This window comes from Euprymna scolopes, chromosome 40 (genome assembly GCF_053919585.1).
Source record: "Euprymna scolopes isolate OS-2025 chromosome 40, ASM5391958v1, whole genome shotgun sequence".
Classification (NCBI taxonomy): Eukaryota; Metazoa; Mollusca; class Cephalopoda; order Sepiida; family Sepiolidae; genus Euprymna; species Euprymna scolopes.
In genome coordinates this window covers 70,271,539-70,282,794 of record NC_136521.1, presented here as the reverse complement: position 1 = coordinate 70,282,794, position 11,256 = coordinate 70,271,539, and the positions used below count along the sequence as shown (strand labels likewise).

At 33.6% G+C, this 11,256-nt stretch overlaps 2 protein-coding genes across 7 annotated transcripts in view; one reads left to right on the top strand and one right to left on the bottom strand.

Annotated features, from left to right (window-relative positions):
- The window catches only part of LOC145265627 (anoctamin-10-like), a 329,084-nt gene that overhangs the window by 62,005 nt on the left and 255,823 nt on the right, over window positions 1-11,256 (top strand). The gene's annotated exons all lie outside the window — the stretch shown is intronic.
- Window positions 1-11,256, bottom strand: part of LOC145265628 (uncharacterized) — a 63,542-nt gene that overhangs the window by 3,180 nt on the left and 49,106 nt on the right. Inside the window, exon 2 of one of the 2 annotated variants that reach the window (XM_080121671.1) lies at window positions 3,120-3,273. The exons of the other annotated variant lie outside the window; for it this stretch is intronic. The gene's annotated coding sequence lies outside the window, so the exon portion shown is untranslated. The remainder of the gene's footprint in view (window positions 1-3,119; window positions 3,274-11,256) is intronic. 2 annotated transcript variants of the gene reach the window in all.

Below are 11,256 nucleotides of genomic sequence, written 5' to 3'. Positions count from 1 at the left end.
GTCTGTCCAGGCTTTGTTGTCGATTGACGTCAGCTCATATCGATCTGCTCTGAGCCACAATCTGTGTTCTATGTCCAACTGGAAACCGTCCTAAATTGTCACAAACCCAAGACTGTCCATAAATTGTCCCCAACTCATCGCCACTCCCAAAATTAACTAAACATATTGATCTCTATTTTTTGGCCCTTTGGTCTCATTCACTGCCACACCTTGATTAATAATCCTATTTCAGTTTCCTTTGTAATGAGCAACTTCCTATAACTTTGTTCTGGTGATAAACTTTTTTTTTTTTTTTTTTAAATTCCTAACACTTGGGGGGGGGGGTCGTTAATAATATAGTTTTGTTTTATGAAGCCTTTTTAGGTTATTTTATACCGAATTAGGTCATCTTTGTAAAAGCTTTTATTCTTGAAGTTCTATTTTCAAATATTTATTCATGGTGTTTGGTTTGATTGTTTTGTAGAGGAAAATTGTTTTTGGCTTTTGTAAAACATGATTGAGTTTTGCAAAAAGGAAAGGAAGAAAAATAATATTTGGTGCATTTTGATCAGAAAATTGCATCATTTGCAGAAGAAAAAAAATGTTTCTATTATATCTTAAGAATTATAGTTAACTAGCAGGGCTATCCAGCGTTGCCTAAGACAAAAGTAATCATTTTTATTAAAAACTTTTATTTTATCCACCCTCTCTCTTTCTCCTCCATCACATCAATTCCTTATTCACTGGACACACATACAACACTCCTTTATATAATGGATTCATTAAGTAAGGAATTGAAAAATCAATAATGATTAACATCTTTTATATTTATTTATTTTTTTACTCTTTTGCACCCTGAACAAGACATATTGCCACTTGGAATGTAAGGAGCTACTATTTGGGATCGTGTTTGACAGGGGACTGTGGGGAGTAGAGACATGTTGTTTATCTTCCATTTAAACTTCTGCTGGTTAATACATTCAGGGAAGCAGGAAATGGAGGGAATTCCAAAATCTAGGAGTCTAAGGGAAGAAACTATTAGAATAGAAGACTTTCCAGCATCTAGGGATTTTAACAGTGAAGGGGTGGGATTTTGCTGCCTGTCAGGTTAGTCGGGAATATGTACACCAAGGGAGGCACAAGTGGTAGGAGTTCATCAAAGCAGACTCCATTAAAGTACTTGTAAAATAGATACAGGGATGCAACATCGCAGCGATGGGACAGAGGTTGGAACCGAATAGGTTGGAGAATCTTTTTGAATGCTATTTAAGAGGGAGAGAGAGGTTAGGGGTAGAAGCACAAACCCAGATGTGGCAACAATAAAAATGAGGGGAAAAACCATTACAAAGTCTCAGAAAATTAAATAATTTTCTTTTAATTAAAAAAAAAAAATACAGCATTAATCAGTTTTCCTGTTTTCATTTTATCAATATTGTTAATATCACTATTAATAATATTGTTAATATCACTATTAATAATATTGTTAATATCACTATTAATAATATTGTTAATATCACTTATTACGAATGTTAATATTGATACTAATAAAATGAAAACATTGATAAAATAAATAATACTGTATTGTTTTTTTTTTCATCTATAAATATAAAAGTGAAAATGTATGTATGTTTGTATGTGTGTTCACTTTTTCTGTATGTCTACAAAAGGCTTTTTTCAGAGAAGCGGTCGGTCGGTTCACAACTTTAAAACTTTTTATATCACATATAAATCGTAATATCTCAGAGTTAACGAAGCTCGCCTGTCTATTTAATTTGCTCGATTTCGGGAAGATAAATATTCAACATTTGTCGCTCACCGCATGTGGGTTAGTCTTTTTCCTATAACATATTGGGAAAATAAAAATCCCGCAGTCAAACTTGACCTCATTAACTCATTAAAAAGGGCACCTGCCAAATCCAAGTAAATAAATAAATTCAAACGTGTTTCCGTTAGCATCTCGCGGTGGGGCAATCGTTAACGTCGCATGTTTTTTTTTTTTTTTTTTTCACACTTTAATTTACAACTTTGCCTCAACGGTTCGGGTTCCATCCTCATACTTACCTACCAAAACATATTTTTACCCCCCCTCCCCCGGAGTTTCCACACACACCTCCAAACACCCGGGCAACGCCGGATATCCCTCGCTAGTCTATAATATAAATCTCACCTGTTTGTTTAAATGTATCTGTTTGTATGTCTGCCTAAAACTTTCGACAGAGGCTACGGATTGTCATGATATCAGTATCATTTTGAAGTTCGACATCTTGGACAATAAATATTGAACAATTGGTCAAAAACATTAATTCCTTCACCCTCGACTGGGCAGTTTCTACAAGGAGGGGTCGATTTTTTGAGAACCCTTCTCTGTCCCATCGACGAAATGTTGCATCCCTCTGCCTTTTCTACAAGTATTTTAGTGGTGAATGCTCTGACGAACTGCAATCACTTGTGCCCCCATGACGTGTGCACCCTCGACAAACCCGACAGGCTACTAAATCCCACCCCCACACTGTAGAGATCCCTAGATGTAAAAGATCTTTTTACTCCAATAGTTTCTTCCCCAGAACCGCTAGACTCTGGAATTCCATCCCAGGTCCCTGCTTCCCCAACAGTACTGACGTGCAGAAGTTCAAGTGTAACGTGAACCGACACCTTGCTGCCCAAATCCCTACATAGTACCCCAGTAGTTGTTGCCCCTGATAGTAGCCCCCTACACCAAAGTGGCAATTTGCCTTGTTTGGGGTGAAAATGTAATAAAAAAAAAAATCACGTCATCGTATTGATTGGATTGACTTTGCCTAATTTTAACATTCCGAACTTCCGGTCATGTCATGAAGTAGTGATAAGATTTTCTTTCACTTTCTTTGCCTTCACGTCACGGGTTCAAGCCTGCCTGCATACTACCACTTTTTATAAAAATTTTGCTCAACACACATCTCCAAACACCCGGGCAACGCCGGGCACCCAGGCTAGTAAAAAATAAAAAAACATTTTTAATTTTCTGAAAATGTTTTTCCCTCATTTTGCTAGTGATATCAAGTCCGCAAGCAATTGCTCATTAATATTAATGATATTCCAAAAATATTGTGAAAAGTATTTAAAAAAAAAAAAAAAATAAGTTTAAAAATATATATTCTTACTTAAGTCTTCTTTTAGAAAGGCCTCAAGGTTGCCGATGTGACATTTTATTACTGGGGTTGCAGGGAAACCGGTGCATGGAGGGAAACCATTTGTCTTTGACTTTTCGACAGAGAAGCAGCTTGAAGAGGAGAGGGTTGATCATCACACAATATGCTTAAAAAAAAAAAAAAAAAAAAAAAAATTATATATATAACACCAAAAGAAAAATCAACTCATTCTTTCATTCATTGTATAATATTCGTTGTAAAATTTATTGTAATCATTATACGCATATAAATATAACCAATGAGGAGACATTGTAACGTGGCAGTTACTTTTTAACTGTTTCATTACAATTCAAACCTCAGGTCCACATGCTGTCTGGCACTGCCGCAAAGAAACAAACAAATAAAAAAAAAAAAGGAAAGAAACAAAAATCCGATTCGACATTATTTTTGTGCGAATGAAATGCATTTATTTGTGGTTCTTCCAACAACAATGCATTTCATTATATTTACAAAGTCTTCACACGCAACATGTGCTTTTTAAAAGTCTAAGTCTCCTCACCTCGACTCCCATCCATCTTGCCTAGCACGCAACTTGCTTCTGTCTCGGCCATGTGGAGTATTTTTTTCTCTCCTTTTGTGACACAAGCTCGCATACACCTGTTAATTTCTATACGTGCTTTAACGGCTGCTGCTGGTAATATTTTTGCTAGCCAGCTATCCTTCGGCTGCTGCTGATATTTTCACATGCCCATACACTCTGTTACAGCATGAAATCTAAAAGATTCCAACTTATAATATTGACCATCTTTTTTCAGAAGCCATATACAAAAGACTGAAATTCTTTGAATGGTTACGCATGATGTTGCTTTTTATGATTATGTGTCATGAAGCCAATATCTTCGTTGGGATTCCACGTTACATAAGACCGAAAACAATTCTACTAGTAAGAGAGTGTGCACAGGATGTTGTTGTTGCAACTCAGTGACAATCTTTGCTCTTTCTCCTAATCCTCCATGAAAATATTGGTTCCAAATTAATCAATTTTCTGAAGGTTGCATGGCATAACTAGAGAGCTCTTAAGCATTCCTTGTGAAACCAGGGTTTATGAAGTTTTTTCTCTTTTTTTTTCCTTTTTTTGTTAGAGGTAGATAAAAATCTAATCAAATATGTTTCAACAAGCTCGTGATGAGGTTTCCCCATGTGCAACAGTTTTAAAGAAGGTTGAGATTACATTAAAAATGATCAGAGAAAAAAAAAAAAGATAGACAAAGTCACAGATATTCTGAGCACTCACAACATCGCTAGATATTTCACAAACATCAGCTTTTTCTTATTTAAAACTAGCCTAGGTTCCCGGCGTTGCCCGGGTGTTTGGAGGTGTGTGTTGAGAAAAAAAAAAAAATGGTAGTGGGTAGACAGGCTCGAATTTGTTCCACAAAGGAGGAATAGAACGTGGAAAAAAAAAGAAAAAAAAAACCTGATGTCTTTGCCGTTGCATCCATCGTCAAACCGGAAGTGCCGAAAGTTTAAATTAAGGCTAGTCAATCGAAAAGAGGGGAATGACTTCTGAAAATATCGATGAAAAAATCGACCCCTCCTTGTAGAAAACGACCCAGTTGAGGGTGAAGTAATTACTGTTTTTAGCCAATTTTTTAATATTTGTCGTCTGAAGGGTCGAGCTTCAAAACGATACCGATCTCATGAAAATCCATCGCCTATGTCGAAAGTTTTAGGCAGACAGACATACATACATATAAACAGACAGGTAAGATTTATAATATAGATTTTATTTTAATTCTTGAAGATCAATTTCAAAATAATTTAAGGCATTTCTAACTTCAACAGTTTTAGTATTTTACTCGGTCTTAGTTATGGAAACTGGAACGTTGAGATTGGAAAGAAAAAAAAAAAAAAAAAAATGAACTGAAAAGAATGAATGGTTATTTAAAACTTAAAAATGTCCACCCTAGTTAAAACAGTCATCAATTATTTTATTAACCTGCCAAATAAAGTAGAAATATTAACGTAAAAATTTAAAAAAAAAAAACTTGATCTATTAATCAAATTTAACATGGCAATTTTTGGTAATATTAGTTTGTCTCTGAAGAGATCCGTGATGACATAATGGACTATATTTTCCATCATTAGTGCCATACAAGACAGCAATGGAAAAGATATAGGTATTCGCCTGTCAATATATGTATATTTATATGTCAATAAAAATTATGATTGTGATAAGCTGCAGTCAAGATAAGGCATACCGAAGTGACCAAGAAACATATCAAGTTACAGAAAATAGAATAGTGTGGTGAATAAAGAAACAATCAACAATTCCCCCACTATCCAACAACCACGTGGTCACTTGCATGATAACCGAGAAAACTAACCTCAGGAACATCGGGAGCATCACTAACAAGACAAAATCTTGATTATATCTACTCGGAAAATATTCCTGAACCAGTCTGTATCTTTCTTGCCATAACACGAGAAAAATCTCTTTATTATTGACATTCTTAGATAAAAATGGCTTCTTTGTACGCCTTTTAGGGGAAAATTCTATTTCTTTCATTCGTCTAGATATTGTATATTAAGAAAGAGAATTTCCAGCCCGTTTTAATTCTTTGCTATGATCAACATAAGTTTTGTGATCCTTCAAAACAGTTAATTTAAGACTGGTCGTCCTTCAAAGTGGATGCTCTAGGGCGACCAGATCCAGATTTCCTTTTTACCAAATGTTTGACTTTGAACCTTTGACTAATTCGCTTCACTACAGAAAGAGATGTTTTGACATTTTCTTTTCTTAAAATATCAAAAATTTGCTTTTCAGTCATTTTGAACTGCCTTAATCCTGCAATTCGGTTTTTTTATATCCTCGCCAAGATGCGGTCTTACCATTTTTAGGATCCATTTTTTCACTTATTATTATATGCTATAATAATGATCTACAAAATAGAAATTTTCAGTTAAAATTAACAAAAATTCATGGAAAAATATTGAAAAACCGATTTCTTCTTTCTTTCACTCTTGACCCATTTTTTTTTTTTTTTTTTTGCTCATGAGTGTATAGATAAAATAGGAGAGAAGAAAGAGAAATTAATGTCAATGTTCAAATTGAACAGAGTGTCGTTGTAGTGCGAGTGGAAGACTAAACCAGTCATATGCAGGTCATCATCGATTTACAACCTATTCAACTTACGAATCACTGACTTTATGACCTACTTTTACGTTGTACCGCTTCACTGGAAACAGATGCTCATTTTTATGATCATTCTTTAAAACGTTTCACGTTTTATTTACTATAAAAGTTACACTTGTTTCGTCTATTTACTGATTATCTATAATATAAATCTCACCTGTCTGTTTAAATGTATGACAGAGGCGACGGATTTTCACGAGATTGGTATCGTTTTGAAGACGACAAATATCGAAAAATTTGGCTAAAAGCATTAATTCCTTCACCCTCAACTGGGCACTTTTCTACAGGGAGAGGTCGCTTTTTTCGCCGATATTTTCGAAAGTCTTCCCCTCTTTTCGATTGACTAGCCTTAATTTAAACATTCGTCACTTCCGGTTTGGCGATGGGCGCAACAGCAAAGATGTCACTTTTTTTTTCTGTTTTTCATCTGCCTGCCACTACCATTTTTTTTTTTTTTTGCTCAACACACACCGCCTAACACCCCAGGCAAGTATATATATATATATATATATATATATATATATAGCCATAATATAATCTATCTATACTACTATAAATTTAGGAGCTTTTTGTATTGATATTCATATTAAAAACCCTCTTTTCTATTTATTTAAAAAGAAAATGCAATTTTCTTATATATGGGTTGTGGAATTGCATTCACTAGCAAAATATCTAGCTAATTTGCATATTCTTTTAAACATTCATTTTAATTAATTCCCTATTAGATTTTTTTCGGTTTTCTTTTCAATTTAACATATATAAATTCTTAATGCTGCAATATTTTAAGTTATAAATTTATATTTTTACTTTTCTGCACTACGAAACTTGCTGTCAAGAATTGAACATTTTAGCGTGCTTAAAGAAATAAACGGTAAAATGGACAACATCTTAAAATTTGAAATATAGAACTTTGTCATTTATCTGTAATATTCTCTGTAGTTACATAGGGCTTCATAAATTAAAGGATTGTTAGAAATAAGAGCTGAAATATAATTGAATAAACATATTTTCCTATATATATATGTATATATATATAGGAAAATATATATATATATAGCATCTAAATGTAATTTCACATTTTAGTGTTACAGACCAAAGAAAATGCAAGATCAAACTTAAGCGTGACAGACCCATAACATTCCATATCAAACCTAAGCATGGTGGACAGATTAACATATAAAGCTTCTTATAACGATGAAGGGATGCAACTATCTTGGTTGATTAAAGAAAAAAAAGAAAGGGGGAGGAAAGGGAGGAAAGGAAAAGGGGGAGGAAAAGGGGGGAAGGAAAATGGGAGAGGGAAAAAAGAGAGAGAGGAGGAAAGGAAAAGGAGGGGAGAAGGAAAAGAAAAAGGGAAAAGAAAAATCTGAAGAGGAACTTTGACGTCATCAGATGTTGAATAACGACTTTACAAACAAAAACCGTCTAGTGAGAAAATTCACATTTCAACAGTCAGAAGGAGAAGACCTGAAACATCTATTCAAATCATGACGCATAAAACAAAAGTTGACGAACATGAGTGTTTGTCAGAGTTGCAAAAATATCACAAACTAGCAAGAAAACCTGGCGTTGTCCAGAATTGAATGAAGAACCCTATCTTCTGTAATGAAAAAGCAATATTAACATAATGACAAAGTCTATCCATATATAAACATATCAAGTCCATTTACTTGTTAGAACCACCAAAAGAAAAAGGTTAAGAGTTCAAAGTGTCAAAATAAAAAGTTGTTACGTGTAAACATGCAAGTGAAACTGCATATAAGGTGTTGCTATGTTTAGTAGTCGATGACAGTTTCTCATTGTCAAGATGATTGTAGCATAGTGGCCAAAGCTATATTTAGTTTGCCAAAAAGGAACCATGGTATTCATGTTAACTGCTGATGGTGTTCAGATTATTACATATAGTCAATTCTAGCAGGTGCTCGGCTCCTGGAGTAAGTTTTTATGATTGGTTGATGTCAGGTTTTGGTAATCCATCGATATTTAGTATTTGATAGAGTTGACTAATCTGTTTTAAGTATTTCAACCAATAAACATCAAATATTTTATAAAAATAAAATTTTACTTACTGCTTTTCTTTTTTTTTTTTTTTTTTTTTTACTGGAACATATGCTTCTATATGGAAGTTGAAAATCGAATGCTGCAGCAGCAGCAACTCTTAAAAGCATATATTAGGAAGAACTTTCTTAGAACTCCACACCTGTTGAACTGTCTTCAATTTTCCTGCTTTCCAGCTCACTACAATATGGTTATCTTCAAGTCCAACGTAAACAAGTTCTTGATGAGCCGTTCCACTTAAGTTAAACAAATTTACCGAATTTCCATTACTAACGATTACTATATTGCCAATTGACTACTATACACTCTTTAACCCTTATCCTCGAGTGATCTCTGGGCCTTGATAAGTGGTGATGCCTACGTAAAAAAAAAAAAAAAAAGTAAATAAATCATACACCATCCAATATGACTATACAATTCCTACTGCTATATACTTAGAAAACAGAGCGATTAAACGATAGTGATTTTGGTTCAAGCTAATGCACTCAAATCATACGGATATATATATATTTTTTTTTTAATCACAACTTTATAATATATAAGAATCGATAGAAAATTGACTATGATAATATATACGAAATCTGCATAAATTAAAATATCATATTTAAGCATATTTTATGACCAGGCTATGCCGGATATCCTTGCTAGCTTAGATAAATACTTTTGCAGTTTTAACAAAAGAGCTACAATAATATCAGGGCATCTCCATTTACGCTGAGCATCCACAGAATGCCAATATCAATATATTACATATGAAAGAGTCTCTTGTGGAATTTCCACAGGTCCCGCTAGTTTCAATGAATAAGTTTATACATTTGTTTTTGATGAGCAATAAAACAAGGAGTTGTGTTCGTTAATGTCTGCATGCATATGCTTATGATAGTGTATGATCGAGTAGATCGAAATGACAGCAGCAGTCCCAGTGAAAGGAGAGCTGTTATTTGTTTTTATTAATTCAGGCAAGTGTATGCACAGACACCATTTTAAGCATTTTCATTTTGGATACCGAAGAGTAAACTTTGGTTGCCACATAAACACATACATTGTGTAAGCATGACTTATTGAACATTTGTTTGTGTGCGAGTTTCATTAGAGCCCTGTTGCTAGTGACAGAACCTGCGTTATGGTTACCATCTTCTCAAACTAAACCAAGATTATTTACTTGTCGAGGTCATTCAGTGTTCAGTCAAAGTAATTTATTTGTCTCATTGTTTGTTTGAACCAATCTGCAAGTCTATTAGCAACAGTCGGTGTCTCACAAATATATTTACCCTTGACCGGAAATCCTAGATGTTCAGTCTTTTTCTTAGTTACTCTCTGCTGAGAAAAAGAAAAAAAAACAAAAAAAAACATACAAATATCTTTGGTCATAATTTAGATTGAATTTTGATCTCAAACGTAAATAAAAAATGAGCTATAATTCTCCTATATTCATTAATCTTCTGATTTTCTCAAAGTTGGCTTATTAGTTTTGCACAAAATATAACAGAAAATTGCATGAAAGTAGAAAATTGACAAAATCTGATTTATCATAAAAGCAGACCGAAGACAAATTTAGCAGAGCAATAAAAATGAATTTCCCACTGCTTTTAATGATGATGACCATCTTCGTCAGCTCAACACTGATTGCTTGTATGCTACGTCATCGATACAAATGGATATAGCTAAAAGCAAACGTACACATGTTCGTTTCTCTTCAAAAATCCTACAGTTGGGATTAATGGTTATTTACATTTTTCAAGTAACAGTGATTACAAGAGAGATAACTCATTGTTGCTGCACCTAAATTTGGGTCAGTCTTTAGTTGCAATGGACTGAAAAAGTAATTTTTTTCTTTTTTGTGTAGAAAACTTACAGACTTCTTCAATCTAAAATAAGTCATAATTGACAATTGTTGGGTGATTTCTCGTTCTCTTTTAGGAAGTAGAGTTTTCAAAAGTAATTAATACAGAAATTTCGCATTTTGTAAAAAGCATAAGACATCTAGAAAAAGGGTTGATTCAAAAATAAAGCGAAGCATGCAGAGCGCCCCGTGAGTGCACAGTGAATGAGGCATAAAAAAAAATGACTAAGTTCAGCATTTGTCACCCCCCCCCCCATTTAGCTCCGAAAGTCCCCAGGGGACGTCAAATCCTGGTGAAAATGAACAAACGGTGGCATTTTAGGCTTTAACATATGTAAATTTGAGTTCTGCACCGTGCAAAAAAAGAAATGACTAAATCCATCATTCCCCCCCCCATTTAGACTCAAAGGCCTTAACATATTTAAATTTGAGTCCAGTCCCATGCAAAACTGCTAAATAGACATACACAGAAAATTTTGGACAAATATGGTAAAACAGTCTCAAAAACAGAGTGTTATCGCGAAGTATAGACAAACAAAATTATATAGAAATCAGTTACAACTTAATTTATTTTTATTTTATTTCGGACTATTATTCTCATCTTTATTAGTTGTTGTTTTTGATCTTTTATTGGTTTTGTTTATTCACAACGTTTCGGCCAACTATTCCTCTGGCCTTCGTCAGGTGGTAACCGCGACAGATAGGAACTGTGAATAAACAAAACCAATAAAAGATCAAAAACAACAATAATAGTCCGAAATAAAAATAAATTAATATATAATGCTCATCTGAAAAAAAAAAAAAAAAAATGAATTCCAATTAAGGAATAATATATATATATATATATATATATATATATTATATATATATATATATATATATATAGTTACAACTTTTTTCAAAAAGTTTTATAAAAATCCAAGGCATCAATTTTTTTTAATGAGCACAGAAGGCAACTGGAGTTTTCCCGGAAAATCTGTTCTGTTATTTACTCATCTCATGTCTAATGTTTGTACAAAATTTTAAAAAATTCCAAGGCCTAGTTATTGAGA